A 17937-nucleotide genomic window follows, 5' to 3' on the forward strand; every position below is an offset into this window, starting at 1 on the left:
TTTTGGTGATAAAATTGGGCAACCCCAGCCAGTGAGTCCTGACTTCAATCCAGCTCTTCCCTCCAAAGACATCGTTTATTTCTAAAATGCAGGCTTGAACATGCCATATTCTGGATTAAAATCTTCAGAGATTTCCTATTGCCTTTAAGATAAAAGTTCAGGAAGCCCCTCATAACCCACTCAGGTTTGTTTCTCCTGCAGGTCTAATTCTTCCTCCATTTTCTACCCCTTCCCACAGCCAATTCATTTTCATTAGCTTGTTTAACACTCCTTCATTTGTCCAATCAGGAAACATTCCTTGATTCTTTCAGATTCGATTAGTTCTCCTCGTCAATATTATAGTGCCTTCCCTTAGCCTAAACCTCAAGGTTTTGCTTCAGAATTTCTTATTAGTCATCTCTTTCTCTTAATAGACTTTTAGTCTTGTGAGGACAAGTCTCCTGGGGCCAATACTTAACATGGTTTCTGGAGTATAGTCAACTCGCTGAATAAATGATTGAATGTAAAATGAGGAAGCTATGGCCTCTCTCTGCAAGAAACTTACAGCAGAGACACACCAATGAACGCGCATTCAGGGACAACCTTGAACGAATGCGCGCTGGAGCGAAGCCGGAATAGAGGAGGTGATTGATTAATTTGGTCTAAGCGCAGGTGATTCTGGGACATCTTCAGACAGCACAAGTCGAATCCGGAAGGCCCAGAAGGATGAGTAGAGGCTGTCCTGCTGCCCTAGGCGCAACGTGGACGTAACAGGTGGGAGTGAGTTCTGGAATGTGCGGCTGCCTTTTCAGACAAGACTGGCTATTGTAGCTCTCCAACTGTGTGTCTGGCTGTGGGCATCGTGAGGCCTTGGTGAGGCCCCAGCCCTCCTTTCCCTGTGCCCTCACCCTAAGTGCACTGTGACCTCTTGAATGGCCTTCTGACAGTCAGGCATGAAGACGTGGGCTGAACCTGGGTGGGAGAGGAAGGAGTGGTGGGCTGGCCTGCCAGCAGTACCATATGTCCACACTATAGCCTATTCCAGTCATGTCCCTCAGCTGCCCAGCTGTCACTGTCATCATCACCGCAGCCACAGCGGAAGAAAGTATGTGGTTGTGGAGACCCTCTGGTCTCCTTAGAACTTTACTGCTGTTGTTATAACTTATCAGGACACAGTCTGCCTTCTGTTGGTCTCTTGAAAACGGCTGTAATTCCCATCCATCATGGGGACCAGGCAGCTGCTGCAGAGGCTGTTGTCAGGGAGAGGGCTCTGTGTGCTCCCTGACACACTGGCCTGATCTTGGGGAAAGCCAAGTGCCTTTCTTGGGAGGGCATTTGAGCCAGCTCTTTTCTCTCAACCTGGGGTTGACGTCCCTGGGCTTTATTCTGTGGCTCTTGAGCTGCTTGTCCATTGCCTTGTATCTGTCCTGGCCCGTGAGCTGCCCAAGGGTAGGGGCAGTGTTGAGGGCACAGGCAAACTATTAAAAAAAAAAAGGGCTTTATCTTAGATCTTAAAATAAAGTTATTTTCTACATTGAGTAATATAAAAGGATAATTCTAATTAGAATAAATAACATTTATTGCTTTACCATCTTCTGGGAATTGTGCTCATAACTCTAAAAGCATCATCTGATTTATTCCTGAAAACCCAGATGGGCATCGCGGTTTCCATTCTGCAGGTGAGGAATCCTTGTGCAAAGAGATTGCAAAACTTGTCCAGTGGCATACGACTAGTGAGTGGGGAGCTGGAGAAAAGCTTGAGAAGTCTGCTTCATGGCCCACCCAAGAGCCTCATTTTAGGAAATTTGGAAAACAGAAAAGTAGCGAAAAAACTCAACAATAGTTTCACTTTAGAAATGCAACCCATAACTAGGATGGGCCATGGTGGCTCAGCAGGCAGAGTTCTTGCCTGCCATGCTGGAGACCTGGGTCCAAGTCCCAGTTCCTGCCCGGGCAAAAAACAAACAAACAAAAAAGCAACTTATAACTATCTTGGTATATTTCCTTTCATTGTTATCTAGTCATTATTTGTATATAATTGTGATTATATCATAAATCAGTTTTGTCTTATTCTTTTAAAATTAATACTATCTTATGACATTTTCTTATGTTTGTAGATGATTCCATCTTGTAAATTTACTGTCCCTTATTATTCCTGTTTTATTGCTCATTCGGTTGATTTCATTTTTTGCCTGCTCTAAGTAATATTGTAATATTTTGTATGTGTGTGTGTGAGTAAGTATATGTACGTGATACTTACCATACACCCAGCCTCATGCTAAAGTTTGTACATACAGTTTCTTATTTATTCTTGGGGTAACTCTATGAGGTATGGGAATATTCCCCCATTTTATAGAGCAAAGTACTAAGGTTTAGACAAATAAAAGACTCAAGGTTACATACCGACAGGAGACAAAGCCAGAATTCAAACTGATATCAAAGCCATAAAGCCCGTGCTTTTGTTGTACTTTTTTTTAATGCATGCATTAGTCTATACTTTGACTACCAAGCTTTTTCTGTAGTATTTAAAAAATATTTTCCCATATGTGAAAGTATTGGGTCAAAAGGGAGTAAAAATTTTTAAAATAAGAGGAATTTGTATTCCATTCCTATCATATTTTTCCCTTGCCAGCATTGAGTATAATCATTGAATTGGTTTGTAGGGTTATTAACAGACTCCTAATTCTTCATAGTTTGTGGCCATTCAAGTTTACTTTTGCTTGTGCATCCCCTACTTTAATTGTCCTCATTCTGGGCCCACTGACTGAGCAGGCACCATTTAGAATATTACATGGTCACCATTGTAATCAGAAAGAGAACATGGGCATCTCCCACTAGCAGCTAAATCGGCTGGGAGTGACAAATACCGCTTCTGTGCATAACTGTGCATTGGCCAGAATTGACCACCTGGCCTCACACACCATGCAGAGATGGAACGTATAGTCCTTACTGTTTTCCTAAGGAAGAGAGAACCGGAAATATCTTTTGAAGGCCCTAATGACTAATGCAGGTGTAAAAGTTGTTCATTTGATAATTGAAAATACTAGCATGTTGTTGCTTTGACATTATTTTTTCCTGGGAGTTTAAGTACTTCTCCATATTTCCTTGGCTAGTTGTACCTACTCTTTTGTAACTTGCTTGTTCTGCTCTCAGCCCATCTTAATGCCTTTCACAAATGGTTTCTTGATATAGTGACATTCCTAAATAGGTCTTTGATGAATGAAAACACATGGTGTCTCAAAAGCCAATTTTCTGCAGATATTTTTGAACCTACATATGTTAATTACCCTATTAATTTACTTCTATTTTCCCATGGAAGTGGCCAGAATTAATTCTATCTTCAGATTGGGAGTTAATTTATGTTAAGTTCAGCATTTCATGAAAGCTGAGGGCGTTTCCTGAGTTTCAGGGGGTTTCGGCAACTGACTTTCAAATGTTGGTGTCCTCTTGAGCTCCTCCCTGGCTCCACACATCCCATCAGGCCCCTCGCACTATGTTTTATTCCACAGCCATGTTGTTCTGAGTCCACCTTCTCCTTTCCATTCCCGTTCCTCTGTGTCCAGGCTAGGGGAGGACACCTGAAAAATTGAACTAGCCTCCTAACTGATCTCTTAGATTGGCTACCAGGGAGGCACTCTAATAATATTATTCCTCCCATCTCAACACTTCAGAGTAATTCCCCTTGCCCCATGGGGACCACTTACCATGGTAGTATAGAAAAAAAAATAACATATTCATTTTAGGATGCAAATGAAGTTTTTTTTATAGTTCTGAATTAATTTTCATGGGCATTAGAAAAATAATTAACTAGTATATTAAACTTGGGCATTGACAGATATTATTGCTAACAATAAGGCTTCTAGGAAAAGCAAATTCACATAAAAGTTCAAAGGAGACTGTTAAGTTGAAATCATATGGACTTGGCAAAGATAATGGCATAGTGTACAAATGACTGAAATTTGGGAAAGATTGTTCCATCGGTTAACATATAAACTTCATGTCCATGAATGAGCCCCAACTTAGCTTTTTAGCTCCTTACCACCTCTCACTGCTCCCCTCCTTTTTTTTTTTTTTTACATGGGCAGGCACCGGGAATCGAACCCGGGTCCTCGGGCATGGCAGGCAAGCACTCTTACCTGCTGAGCCACCGTGGCCCGCCCTGCTCCCCTCCTTTTTGATAAGCTGCTGTGCCTCGAATATTTAAACACTCATCATCCTACATGGCTATCCTGTCATTGTCCCTGGCGAAGGTAGATCTTTTCTATTTGTCTTTTTTGGGGTCCCAGCTCACCTTTCCCCTTGCATTGTCCATAACTGTTCAATAGTCTTACTTTCCCTTCCAAATATCTGTTCGAAAACTCAGCCTGTGCTTTCCTTCAGGGGCCATTCTTAGTTTGCAGAAGGTGCTTTATGATTTAGAAAGTTTATTTGTACTTATGATCTAATTGCTCCTTATAACATAATCTAAACACCCATGCTCCTCCCTCTCTGCCACTCAATCCATCTGTTTCCCCCAGTGTCTAGCATGGTACCTATGTAGTAAGTGCTCGATAGAGAACTATTAGCACATTCTTATTTCTTCACATATGACAGCACTCCCACAAACTAAGGAGACATTTTATACACCGAGGATTGCGAACTCCTAGACCATTACCCAAATGCTGAAAATCCATGTATTTTCAGGTGTCTTCTCCAAGGAACCTTGAGGAGGATGCCCTTTCCTTCTCCCTAGGAACTTGTTGAAGAGTGGCTCTTAGGAGTTAAAAAGTATCCCCATTAAGGTAAACATGGCTTGACTGGAAATATATATAAGAGGAGGCAGAATAATGCCTTAACAGCTTTCGTTTGAAAACCACCTGCATGGGTTCAGCCTTTGTCCTCAAAGATACCCAGGAATATCCTTTATGCTTACATGGAATATAAAATGTTGAAGAATTAACTGATTTTTAAAATGTAAATAGCATTTTTAACCCACTAATGCCTTCCAACCATCAGAGATATGTCAGATGCCCAGAAATGGCGTATTAGGGCACACTTTTTTTCTGGACAGCAGTGGTGTGCTAGGGAAATCAGGCAGCTAGAGTCTATGCTGGGCTTTGCCACTCACTCCTGTCCCTTGTGTGGGCAACCCAGCAGGGATATGCTTGATAAAGGGAAGAAAGGGATCATATTGTCCACTGCCTATCTATCATGCATGCATGGGAGCTCAGGAAGTATGAGCGGATGGATTCTGAAGGTCGTTGATCAAGGGGGTCAGAGGAAAATGTGAGAGAGGGGAGTTTTTCAATTTTAGATCACTGTTGCAAGATACAGAATTTACCATCCTGACAAAGCCACCCAGGAGGTGAAAAAACAATTGCTGACTTTATCATGTTAAAATGCCAGATTTTTTATGGAAAATGGTAGAATAAAGGATTAAAGAACAGAGACACTGAGTGCATATACCATATGGAACTGGTAAACCCTCCAGAAGATTATGTTCCATGGGAGAACCCAGAAAACACACAATTTACTGAGACCATTAGGAATGTACTGATGGGATGCATACCATCCTCACTAAGACATTCAGGCAGCACTCCTCTATAGGCCACGGATGTCTGCATTGGAGGCATTGAAGAACTAGGATCATTGACAGCAAATGGGATGAGAGGATCCCTCAAAACAAGAGTCCAGATGGTGGCGCTTATCCATTAGATGTGATTAATGTAATAAATATTCCCCATGGAGGGGCAACCAGGTTAGTCTGCCACACAGAGAGATATGAAAATGGTTAATGGAGCATGACTATCCCTAGGAGCAGCCCACTAGAGTAGTACTCAATTTGTACCATCCAAAAAGATAAAACCCAAAGATGGATGACCAGGAGGCTGAAGGAAATTGGCCCAATAAAATGACATTATGCTTGTCCTGGTTTTGGACGTGAGCTATTTTTGGATCTTGAACTCTTGGACTGAAGAAAAGGGAAGATGCCCAAGAAGGACCTTGCAGCACTATAAAAATATATACATGGTTATGAGTCCCCCAGTCTTTCCTCAAAGAGAATTTTGGCCATGTACTTGGGTAACTGTGTCCTGGGAAAAGAGGAGTAGTCAAATGCTTCAAGTAATTTTTGACACAAGGTCTGAATTGGCATTACTGCTTGGAGGCCATAACTGTCATTATAGCCCTTTTATGTGTGTGGAAGTATATATGACTAGGTTCTACATGGAGTCCTGGTCAAAGACTGTTTTAGCTTGCCAAGGCTGTGGGAATGCAATATGCCTGAAAAGGAATGCCTTTTATAAATTTACAGTTTTTTGGAGGAAAGGCAACTGGCCTTTCTCTGGCTTTCCCTGTCACAGGGGAAGGAAGGTGGTAATGTCTGCTGGTCTTCCTTCCCATCTTCTGGGTTCAGATGGTTTTCCCTGGTGTGATCCCTTTCTGCATCTTTAAATGTCTGGGTCTGTATTGGCTCTGAGCTCTGAGCTGAGTTATGTAGGGTGGCTGAACTGCTAAGTTCTCTTTTGACCCCTCTCTTTTAAGCCCCCAGTTAATTAAATTAAGGTCACTCATTGCAGAAGGCACTCCCTGTAGCCAACCACAGATGCAGTCAGCAATAAATGAATTTCACATGCTGATGATTTAAGTCCACGACAGCAGAACAATTGGGCATCATCACCTGGCCAAGTGTATACCTAAGCCTAAGATCATCTACCCAGTGGTGCTTTCCCTGATCTCTTACTGTATAATCAGAATGGACCTACTTGATACTTAACGTAACCTCCATGCTAGGCTCTTGGACTTGAAAGAAGAAGTATCATATGGGTGAAAGCCAAGGGGGAGCCTTTGAAAGTGCCCTCCATACCTTACAATAGTAAAAGCAATATTATATCCCAACGGGAAGGGAATTTTGGAAATTACTTATGCTCTTAAAGATCTAAAGGATGTGCTGGGGTGATGGTTTATGTCATATCCCCATTTAATTCAGAAGTTGTAACTCCTGTTAAAGCCAGATGGATCCTGGAAAATGACAGTAGACTACCATGAACTGAACCGTATAGAAACCACCATGCCAGCTATAGAATCTTTGCCAGAGCAGATTAATGTGGCCTCAAGTACATGGTATGCAACCATTGATTTGAGAAATGTATTTGCTTCCATTTCTATCAGAAATAATTTGAAATGGTTTTCATTCATATGGAACAGACAACAGTACGTAGTTTTGTCTCAGGGCTGTGATACTTTTCCTGCCGTATGTCATGATACAGTCCAAAGTAATCTGCACCATCCATTATACAGAACATTACACTGATTCATTATATCAAGGTTTGTTGCTCAGACCCAGTGAGCAAGAAGAATCTACCAGGTTGGAGGTTTTGGTAAGAATATGTGGCCCAGCGATTGGAGGATTAACTTGTGAAGATTTGGGGACCTGCGATGTCAGTAAAAGTTTTAGGGATTTAGTGATCAGGGGCATGTTACAAATTCTATCCAAAGTAAAGGAGAAATTACTGTGTCTTGAATTTTTCATGCTGTTAAAGGAAGCACAATACCTGGTAGACTTTTTGAGTTCTAAAGGTAGTATAATCTACATCTGGGAATACCACATATCAGGTAACATGAAAGGCTGCCAGAATTGAAGGGAGCCTAGAACAAAAAAGGACTCTGCAACATGTCTTGGCTCCAGTGCAAGCAACCCTTTGACTTGTGCTGTAAAACACTGCAGATCCAATGTAAAAGAGGTAGTGATGGGAAAGCATACCATGTGGAGAGTTTATGGTGAGCTCCAGTGAGAGAATCATAAGCAGTTCACTGGAGTTTGGATCAAGGCCATGCCAGCTGCTGGAGAGAATTATATACCATTTGAAAAACAACTCCAGTTGTGACATAAGCCCTAATGGAGAAGAAACACCTGATCACAGGACACCAAATGACCATGTGGTCAGAGCTGGTTCTTGTGAGCCCATCTGTGTCAGACTCACCAAGTTATAAGGTGAGTCAGGCTCAGAAGTAAACACTGTAAGGTGAAAGTGGTATACCTGGGGTCAAGCATGAGCAGGATCAAAAGGCACATGCAAGTTGTGTGAGCAGATAGTCCAGATTCACAGTTGTCCTCCATTGTTGAATTAGCTTTACTTCTTTGTATCAATCCTATGGCTGTATGAAAAAATACTGAGATTGGTTCATGGAAAGGCTGGCTCTGTATGAGGATGCATGCTGAAAATGGATGATGGCTGCACTTCAGTCCCATTCAGGTGTTGCCTTGAAAGACAGGATGAAGTTACATCCTTCCAAATGGCAAAGCTTTGGGCAATGGTCTTGTCATCCATTTTGTGTAGAAAGAGAAGTTGTCAGGGGTTAACATATATTAGAATATATATATAGTCTCATGGGCAGTGGGTAGCTTGACTGGTGGTTAAAGCCTAGAAGAGGAAATGCTGGAAAACTTGGAACAAGGAGGTCAGAGTAGAGTCATGTGGATGGACATAATGGTGTAGGCATAAAACATGAAGCTCTTAATGATGTATGTTAATGCCTAAGGGCAAGTATTCACAATAGAAGTGCTAAATGATCATGTAGACAAACTGGCTCAGCCAGCTGATGGTATCACCCTCTTTCCGGAACCACCCAGTGCTGGCATGTTGGGAACACGAGCAAGGTGACTATGAAGACAGGGTTAGGCTCCCACTTAAGGCCTTCTGCCATTGAATGTCTAAAATGCCCGCCCCAGAGATCACTGCTGAGTTACTGGTATGGTACCATCCCTCGAGTAGACTACATGAACGCTTGCTGGCAAGTGGATTACATTGGGCCCTTTAACCCCCTGGAAGGTCCAGTGGCTCATTCAGGCAGGAAAAGGCTCGTATCCCACACCCCCCTGCACCTCCTACCCCCACCCCATAAGGACACGAAGGCAGCCTTGGCAATGGCTGGAAGTCAACCCTAGAGAAAAGTTCACCCAAAAGTCACATTCTGGTTAATTTTTGATATGATCAGGTCCTTTGTGAAATGGACAGAGGCTGGGTTGCTGTCTAGGTGTTGCTGAAGATCACAAACACTGCCACACCCATACTTTTGTTATCAGCACCTTGTAAAAGGTAGATTTTTGAAGTGGTCCAGCTGGACGTGCAGGGATTATATTTTTTCAAAATGAGTTTGAGTAATTGCTTTTGCTTTGCAAAACAGTGCTGCGGTTTTGGTAAAAATTCGGGCAAGACTGTATCCATCCAACTTAACTTTGCATTCACCTACCTCAGTCATGATCCGCTCTTTTAATTAGCAGTATACATGAATCTGTCTGGTGTATGGATGTAGTTAATAACAGAGTCAGTTCAGACAACTGGGCAAGACTTCTATAAGGGGTTTAAAATATGGAACATTGCTGCTAAAGACCTTCCCAGATCTTGGCGGCATGTGGACGGAGATTGGGCTGGGCCCACGATGTGTGGTGATGCATAAATATTAGCCTTAAATAACTGCGAATACCTTGTATCCTAAAAAGATTAGTGGCTCTTCCCTGGGTGATAAATTGTGTGAGTTACAGTACAGACCTGTCTTCCCACTGTATTATCCCAGACCCTTTAAATAACCAAGTCCAAATTATGTGCTGCAAGCTGTGGGGGAACGCTTGGGTAAGCTCTGGGCAGAAAAGCTTAATTTAGGTTCATCCTTCTTCTGTTCCTATGTTTTCCTCTTATACCTTTATTTCACTCTCACATTAATCTTTTTCTCTAATTCATTTTCTCTGCTTCAGTCTCTCTTTTTCTCTCTCTGTCTTGCTTCCCTTTCCCTCTATTTCCCTCTGAATCTTTGACTTCCCTCCACTGTTATGAGTTGTACCAATTACTTGGTAAAGTTAGTAGAGTGCTAAGCACTTGCCTTCTATTATCTCATTTACTTGTAACAGCAACCTTGTGGGGTAGCCACTTTGAAGAAATCCACTATGTAGATGAATTAGCTGAGGCACAGAGAAGTTAAGGAACTTGCTCAAGGTCACACAGCTAGTATGGGGGTGGAGTCAGGACTTGAACCCAGGTCTGTCTGACTGCCGAGCCAGCACTTATAGCCTCTGTGAACTGTGAGGTCCCTGGCAGAAAGACTTCAGGGCACTTCTGTGGGTACAGTGCTTCTTGCTTTGTGCTGTCCCTTGCAGGCACCCCTTGTGGTAGATACTATAATTATTGCTTCATTCTGAAGACAGATTTTTGGGCTGTACCAGACCACCCAGATGAAGTGACAGGGTCCCAGATGCTACCTCTCTCCCTCCCCCAATTACAAGGAGGAATCACTGCTCAGGGACAGGAAACTTAGCCTTCCAATAAAACCAGGCTGCTGGGAAGTCTCTGCAGGGGAATCCCCCTCTGCTTTCCGTGTGCAGTGACCGTTTTTTCCTGGGGCTGGGGAACCTCCAGATAACAAAATTGATGTAGACTTGACTGCTTGATGGCTTGGCTCCCTTGTATCCAGGGGTTAAAAGGGGCAACATATTTAATCTTAAAGAGTTTTTCACCCTTTGGGCCGAGCTTGCCATGGGATGTCCCTTCTCAACAAAGCATAATATAAAAGGGAGTGATATTTAATTGTTACTGTTTTTCTTTATCTCCCTCTCTTTTGCTTCTAAAATTGACTTTATTAAAATAAATTTGCACACAATAAAATGCATGGAATTTAAGTGTAGAATTTGATGAGTTTTGACAAATGTCCCAACCAAGTAGCCAACCACCCAATCTAGACATAGACCATTTCTTCCACCCTGGAAGTTTTCAGTGTGACCCTCTCTAGTCAATCTCTGTTCTGATTCCCTGAGGCAACCACTAATCTGATTTCTCTCACCCTAGCTTTGTTTTATCTGTTCCAGCACTTCATATAAGTGGAATAATGTAGTATGCACTCTTTTGTGCCTGGCTTGACATATTTCTGAGATGATCCCATGTTGTTGCATGCATCGGTAAGTTTTTAAAAAAATATCTTTATTAATAAAACAACATGCAAACATACAAACCTTCTGAACATACAAACATTCCATATATGGTATACAATCAGTGGCCCACAGTATCATCACATAGTTGTATATTCTTCACCATGATCATTTTTTTTGAACATTTGCATCACTCCAGAAGAAGCAGTAAAAAAGAAAAGAGAAAAAACTCATACATACCATATCCCTCATCCCTCCCTCTCATTGACAACTAATAGTTCCATCTACCCAATTTATATTAACCTTTGTTCCCCGTATTATTTGTTTTTTAATCCATATTTTTAACTCATCCATCCATTCCCTGCTTAAAAGGAACATCAGACACAAGATTTTCACAATCACACAGTCACATTGTAAAAGCTTATCATTTTACAATTGCCTTCAAGAAACAAAGCTATTGGAAAACAGCTCTACAGCTCTACAGTTCAGGTACTTCCTTCCAGCTACTCCAATACACCATAAACTAAAAAGGAATATCTTCACTACTTCCCAGGGCCTGCCTATGCAAAAAAAAAAGGGATAGCTATATAATGCATAAAGAAAACCTCCAAGATAACCTCTCGACTCTGTTTGAAATCTCTCAGCCCCTGACACTTTATTTTATCTCACTACTCTCTTCCCCTCTTTGGTCAAGAAGGTTTTCTCAGTCCCTTGATGCCGGGTCCTGTCTCATCTCAGGATTTCTGTCCCACGTTGCCAGGGATGTTTAAACCCCTGGGAGTCATGTCCCACATAGAGGGGGAGGGCAGGGAGTTTAGTTGCCATGTAGGCTTAGAGAGAGAGGTCACATCTGAGCAACAAAAGAAATTCTCTGTGGGTGACTCTTAGGACTAATTTTAAGTAGGCTTAGCCAATCTTTTGCAAGAATAAGTTTCATAGGGGCAAACACCAAGATCGAGGTTGATTTGATTTGGTTTGATTGATTTGGTTTTCCGCACTGCTTGTGAGAATATCAGAAATTCTCCAAATGGGGAGTTGAATATTTTCCCCTTTCTCCCCATTCCCCCAAGAAGACTTTGCAAATACTTCTTTATTCACTGTTCAAATCTCTCTGGGGTTTATTGGGGCATCACACTAACCTGGACAAACCAACAAAATATAATGTCTTATTCAAGATTCCATGTACTTGTGGTGTTAACTAAACTGACCGTATAAGTTAAATTAGGAAGTGCACTGCCCAAAATTTAAATTTTGCACCAAATAAATGTCTCTCCTTTTAGTCTTACACAGCAGTTGAAGTTTTAAAGCATGAATGATATCATCCTTCACCCAGTCTTCTGATATACTTTAGTTCTATCCAGATCAACTTCATTCACGTCTCTGCTTGATGTCTGATCGCTTTTTCAACGTTTTAAACAGTTCCTGTATGGGGTAGTGCTGACTTTCATAGTTGGAGAGTTCTAACTCTGAGTCTCAAATGTCACATAAATACCTTAAGTTCCTGGGAAAGTCCACGTTCTATACAAACAGCTCAGTATCTCAGAATTGAAAATTAACAATTACACCTCCTGAATATATGTGACTGCTGTAAGAGCTTGAATTAGTTTAACCTAATTTAGGACCCTTATAATAAGCCCCAACCTGATAACCCATGCTTTTGACTTTAGTTCACCAAATTTTTATATTATAGTTAGTCCATATGAGTGAGGCGTGATATTTATCTTTTGGTTCCTGACATTTCATTCGACATACAGCTCTTGAGGTTCATTCATCTAGTTGCATGCCTCACAACTTCATTCCTTCACTTATGTAGTGGCCATAAGAAGGAATGTATGTATTATATGTAGACACCGTAGTTCTCCCTTCCATTCCTCAGTTGTTGTACCCTTGGGCCATTCATTGTGGATCAGCAACACTGCCAGAAACACCAGTGTGCAAATGTCCATTCGTGTCCCCACACTCCAGGTATACACTGAGAAACCAGGTTTCAGGATCATATGGCAGGTAGGTATTTTTTTTCCTTTTTATTTCTGAATGGTATCTTGTTTTCTATAATACAACTTGTTTATCCATTCCTCATTGGGTTGTTTTCAGATTATGGCTATTATAGGAATGATGCTCCTATAAATATTTGTATACCAGTTTTTTTGTAGACAAGTGTTATCATTTATTTTGGATAAATAGCTAAGAATAGAATTTTGGGGGCCAAGTTGTATTTGTTTACCTTTAGAAGGAAATGTCAAGAAATTTTCCTAATTGGTTGTTCCATTTTACATTCCCACTGGCAATGTATGAGTGTTCTATTTGTTCCATATCCTTGTCAACATTTGGGATTGTTGGTTTTGTCGATTTTAGCCATTCTACTGTGTATGAAATGGCATCCCATGGTAGTTTTAATTTGCATTTCTCTGATGACCAGTTATATTGAACACCTTTTCATGTACTTATGGGCTATTCACATATCTTTTCTGTGATATGTCCATTCAAGTCTTCTGCCCTTTTTGTAACTTGAAGTTTTTAAAAACTACTGATTTGTAAGAATCTTGTTTGTTTGTTTGTTTGATTTTTTTTGGCATCAGCAGGCTCTGGGAGTCGAACCCAGATCTCCAGCATGGCAGGCGAGAATTCTGCCACTGAGTCACATTGCACCACCCTGTCAGAATCTTTTTTACATATTCTGGAATCAAATCCTTTATAAGATACATACACTGTTTATATTTTTATCTGAGCCATGGTTTGCCTTTTAATTTTCTTAATGCTATCTTTTTTGACAGGGAAATTTTGATTCCTTGTCTTATAAGAGTTATTCCTGCAGCATAGATATTGTGAACTTCAGTATTTGGGATGAATGTTTTGGACTTCCATTTTATTAGAATTGGGGCTTTCAGCCGAGTGGACTCAAGCGGCTGATGTCAGCAGTGGAAGGCTGATGCTTCGTCAGAACAGGTGAGATAAACCCTTGGTACATACATGAAATATTTGAGAGGGCAGAGGAAGGAAGGGCTCAACTGTTATTAAGAAACTAGAGTTACTGCCTGAGCTAGTGGGGAATCAAAAGTCAAGATATTCTGCAATTAATTACAATAGCACCTCACTGCTTCCTACAGATCTAAGTCTTGGGACTTGCAGGATGTTTACTTTCTTAAACACCTCTCTTTCTTCAATGTTTGAAATTTAGGTACTTTGCAAACATATCACTAAGTCTTCTCAGCAGGAGAATGAAATGAGGCACAGCAAAATGGGGTAAGTTGCCCGGAATCCCACAAGGCAGCAAGTGATAGAGTTGAGGCTGAGCCCATGGTGTTGGGCTCAGCTGTTTCTATCGTTCTGCACTGCCTCCCACTTCCATACCTTGGGTCTTAAGCATGTGTGGTAGTTAGATTCAGTTGTCAACTTGGCCAGGTGAATGTACCTAGTTGTGTTGCTGTGGACACGAGCCAATGGTATGTGAACCTCATCTGTTGCTGATTACATCTGCAGTCGGCTAGGAGGCGTGCCTGCTGCAATGAATGATGTCTGATTTAATTGGCTGGTGCTTAAATGAGAGAGTGCAATGTAGCACAGCCTGAGCAGCTTGGCATTCCTCATCTCAGCACTCGCAGCTCAGCCCAGACCTTTGGAGGTGCAGAAAAAAGTCACCCCAGGGAAAGTTGTTGGAATGCAGGGGCCTGGAGAGAAGGCCAGCAGAGACCATCCTGTGCCTTCCCAAGTAAGAAAGAACCTCAGTGGAAAGTTAGCTGCCTTTCCTCTGAAGAACTAACAAAATAAATCCCCTTTTATTAAAAGCCAGTCCATCTCTGGGGTGTTGCATTCCAGCAGCTAGCAAGCTAGAACAGCATGCTTTCGGCAGCTGCACCAAGCAGTTTAAACTCTCTCCCTCCAAACCATCTGACAAATAATTGCCGTGATATCAAGTCATCTATGTCCTCCGAGATCAATATTCTTAGTCCCTTCAGCCAATCTTGGAGGGCCTGTCTTCCAGACACCTTGCTATTCTCACTGCCCTTTCTGGTCCAGCCCCATTTTCTCAGCAGGGATGACCAGAAAATACCCTGAGTCCATGGGCTTTGCTGCATGGTGTTGTGAGTCCCCTGGAGGAGGCACAGACCACACTCCATTTCTGAGCAGGTTGTTGACTCCTCTTGCTTACCAGTTATCCATTGAACACATAGTTGTCAAGCAAAGGGCCAGAGGCAGCAAGCAGAGGTTGGACATTAGATTCTCTGCCACTACCCACCCTAACTTCTGGTTTAGCAGATCACATAGGCAATGGAAAATAGATGACTCACTGAAATGAGTATAAATCATGTAATATGTCCTTGAAGGAAATGAGTAAGGGGAATGAGATACAGAGAAATGAGAGGGATACTCTACATAAGATAGGGTGGTCAGGGAAGACTGACTTCTGAGCCATGACCCAAAGCCTAAGAATGATCTTGGCTGGGGGCAGACTATTCTAGGCAGAGAGAGCTGCATTTGGGATGCAGTAGGTTAGAAATATCCATTGGTCATTCAAGAGTAGACATCATTTAAGCTGTTAGATGTCTAAGTCTAAGGTCTGGGCTGGAAGTTTTAACTGAAGGATCACCAGCAGAGAGCTTGTATTTGGTATCCTCTGACTGGTTAACATCCTAGATTGGGAGTGTTGGGAAGAAAGGAGGAAAGGGCCTTGGATGGAGCCCTAAGGAATATTAGTCTTTTTAAAAGAGAGCTCAGACAAGGTGCAGGTAAAAGAGGTGGAGAAGAGCAGCTAGGGGAGCAGGAGGAAATATACATAAAAGCACTGATGGCAAGAGGTGCATGCAGGTATGAACACAGCTCTTCAGGAGATGCACGCCTGGGTGACCTTTGCTTATATGCTGAGCTCAGGAGTAGGGTCTTACTTTCAGGACTTTTTCCTTCCATCTAGTCCCACTGCCAAATTCCCAGTCCCAGACTTTCTCAGTTATGCGATCCATTCTTGGGTCAATGCTTTCCAAGGAATGTGAGATAGGATTCCAGAGACCTCATATGTTTTCACCCTCAGAGGAAGAGGCAACCACATCCCATCCCTTCCATGATCACTTCCGTGAGCTGAACACTTGACAGTGAACAGTGGACCGACCTTCCTTCCTTATGGCCCTTACTCTTCATTTTCTCTCCTAAAGCCAGTCATCAACCCCCACCCCCATCCCCTTCACAGGTTGTCTCCTGAAGTGCTTCTTGATTAAGAGCTTTCTTGGTGAGAGCAAAGTGTCAGATTCCCTTGATTTGAAAACTTCTCTCCAAGTCTTCCCACTTACGAGTTTCTAAGAATCCATTATGTACAGAATCTGCCTACCACTTTTATTAACAAGATGTGAGAGGTTTTCATTAGCAGGTAGAAGAGAGCTAAACATTAAGCATGCAAATCAGTTCCGTTGTTTCCAGTCTCATAAGTAGATCATGATAAGATCCAGAAGTACGTACTAAATGGTGAAGAGAGGCAGTGAAGCCACCAGCCACCATGGACCACTGCCTGATCCCTCCGACCCCCCACCGACGGCAGGCAGGTCCCATGGAAAGTGATTTTCCCCCCCATCACATCCTCTCTACACACAAACCCTGACTATATGGACTTGGAAACAAGTGCCTTAACCTTGAAAGATTAAAATATTTTCGTGCAATCAGTAAATTCTGTTATTAAATGTTACAGCTGCTAAATTAAATGATAAGAATAAGTAGTATTTTGAAATTCTGAACATCTTATAATTAGACCAGCCTTTAAAAAATATTCCAAGTTAAGGCACATTAGAATGTATTCCACAACATGGAGACAGCCTGACAAAGAAACATTATTCTTAGATTTACAATTAATTACCCTTATGTCTATACCTTGCATTCAATTTGCATATCTTAAAAGTGCTGTAAATTCCACAGGACTCCTTGTTATTTAAGATCATTCCGCTTAGGAAAAGTTTCTTCAGTGATAACTTTCTCTTGATTATGTAGTTGTGAGGTCAGTAAATCTGGCTCTGCTTTGCTGCCCAGTGTTATAATTTTTCTTTTTTTGTGTGTGTTTTTCATTATTTGGCTCCTTGTTCCTTCTGCCCTCTCATTTATTATTCCCCAAAGAACCAACAGAGATAGAGAAGGCGCTGGAAGACTAAGTGAGTGCTCGGAGTCTGAGATGCTATCTTCCCACCGCGCCTTGGTACCGGGTACCTGACATGTTCTATACATCTTTCTGGTGCCAACCCCATTAAACAAATACGACTGGACGTATGTAGAGCTCTCAAGAGATGAAATTTGATGCAACAAATTTGTTCTCGCCCCTGGGCTTGTGTGTACTGCCCCTTCACCTGCCCCACCTCCCCTCCCTCTTCCCCTCCCTTTCTGAGCCCCTCACCCCCAAAGGGAGCTGGAGCCTTGTGATTTCTCGTTGCAATTTCCTGTGGTCACCGCTAATTTCATAACCTTTCATTTGACTGAGGTTTTATGTTCACTGTGAGTGTTATATTTTAAAAAGACTGCCTTGGATTTCCTAAATTATGCATAAGGAGCCATTAGCACTGTATAAAATCCTACATATTTTGTAGAATGCCTTAAGTATGTTTACACATGTGGTCTATTCTTCCACCTGCTGTCACATGTATGTTGTGATATCTTGCTTTTTCAGAGATGGCCTCATAGAAGAGTGCTCTATGAGCAAGTCCAGGGTCAAGATGCCACCTGCAGAGAAGGGGCACAAGGAACGCCATGGCAGAATTGTAAATAACATTGGATTCGGTCACAATCAATTTGAAAGATGTTAAAAGGAAATATTTACTTCAACAGAAGGAAACAGTTTAATAAGACCACTGTTGTCTTTTTTTTTTTTTTTTTTTCAAACATCTCTAACGCAATTAAAACTGGTATCGCCACTGGGTGGAATTTCCAGTTGCTGCTTTTTTATTTCGCTTTGTTTTTAAATTGTATTTTATTGCAATCATTTTACTAAACCTAGGGTACGACTCCACTTTTAAGGGAAATTAAATGTACCACGTACATGCATGTGAGGTACCTTGCAGTAGAAGTTGTGTCTTGGGAAGGGTGGGTTCTGA

The 17937-nt window shown here is 41.8% G+C and overlaps 1 long non-coding RNA gene across 2 annotated transcripts; it reads left to right on the forward strand.

Moving 5' to 3' along the window:
* Window positions 1–659: 659 nt before the first annotated feature.
* On the forward strand, window positions 660–17723 carry LOC143660258 (uncharacterized). Of its 2 annotated transcripts, XR_013163899.1 has the most exons (5): window positions 660–753; window positions 10817–10906; window positions 12753–12880; window positions 13651–13822; window positions 17514–17723. It is a non-coding gene; the product is annotated as an uncharacterized LOC143660258 (long non-coding RNA). The 2 variants fall into 2 exon arrangements; XR_013163898.1 differs by lacking the exon at window positions 12753–12880 and having other exon boundaries at window positions 17514–17722.
* Window positions 17724–17937: the final 214 nt, after the last annotated feature.

The sequence above is a fragment of the Tamandua tetradactyla genome, chromosome 16 (assembly GCF_023851605.1).
Source record: "Tamandua tetradactyla isolate mTamTet1 chromosome 16, mTamTet1.pri, whole genome shotgun sequence".
Lineage (NCBI taxonomy): Eukaryota > Metazoa > Chordata > Mammalia > Pilosa > Myrmecophagidae > Tamandua > Tamandua tetradactyla.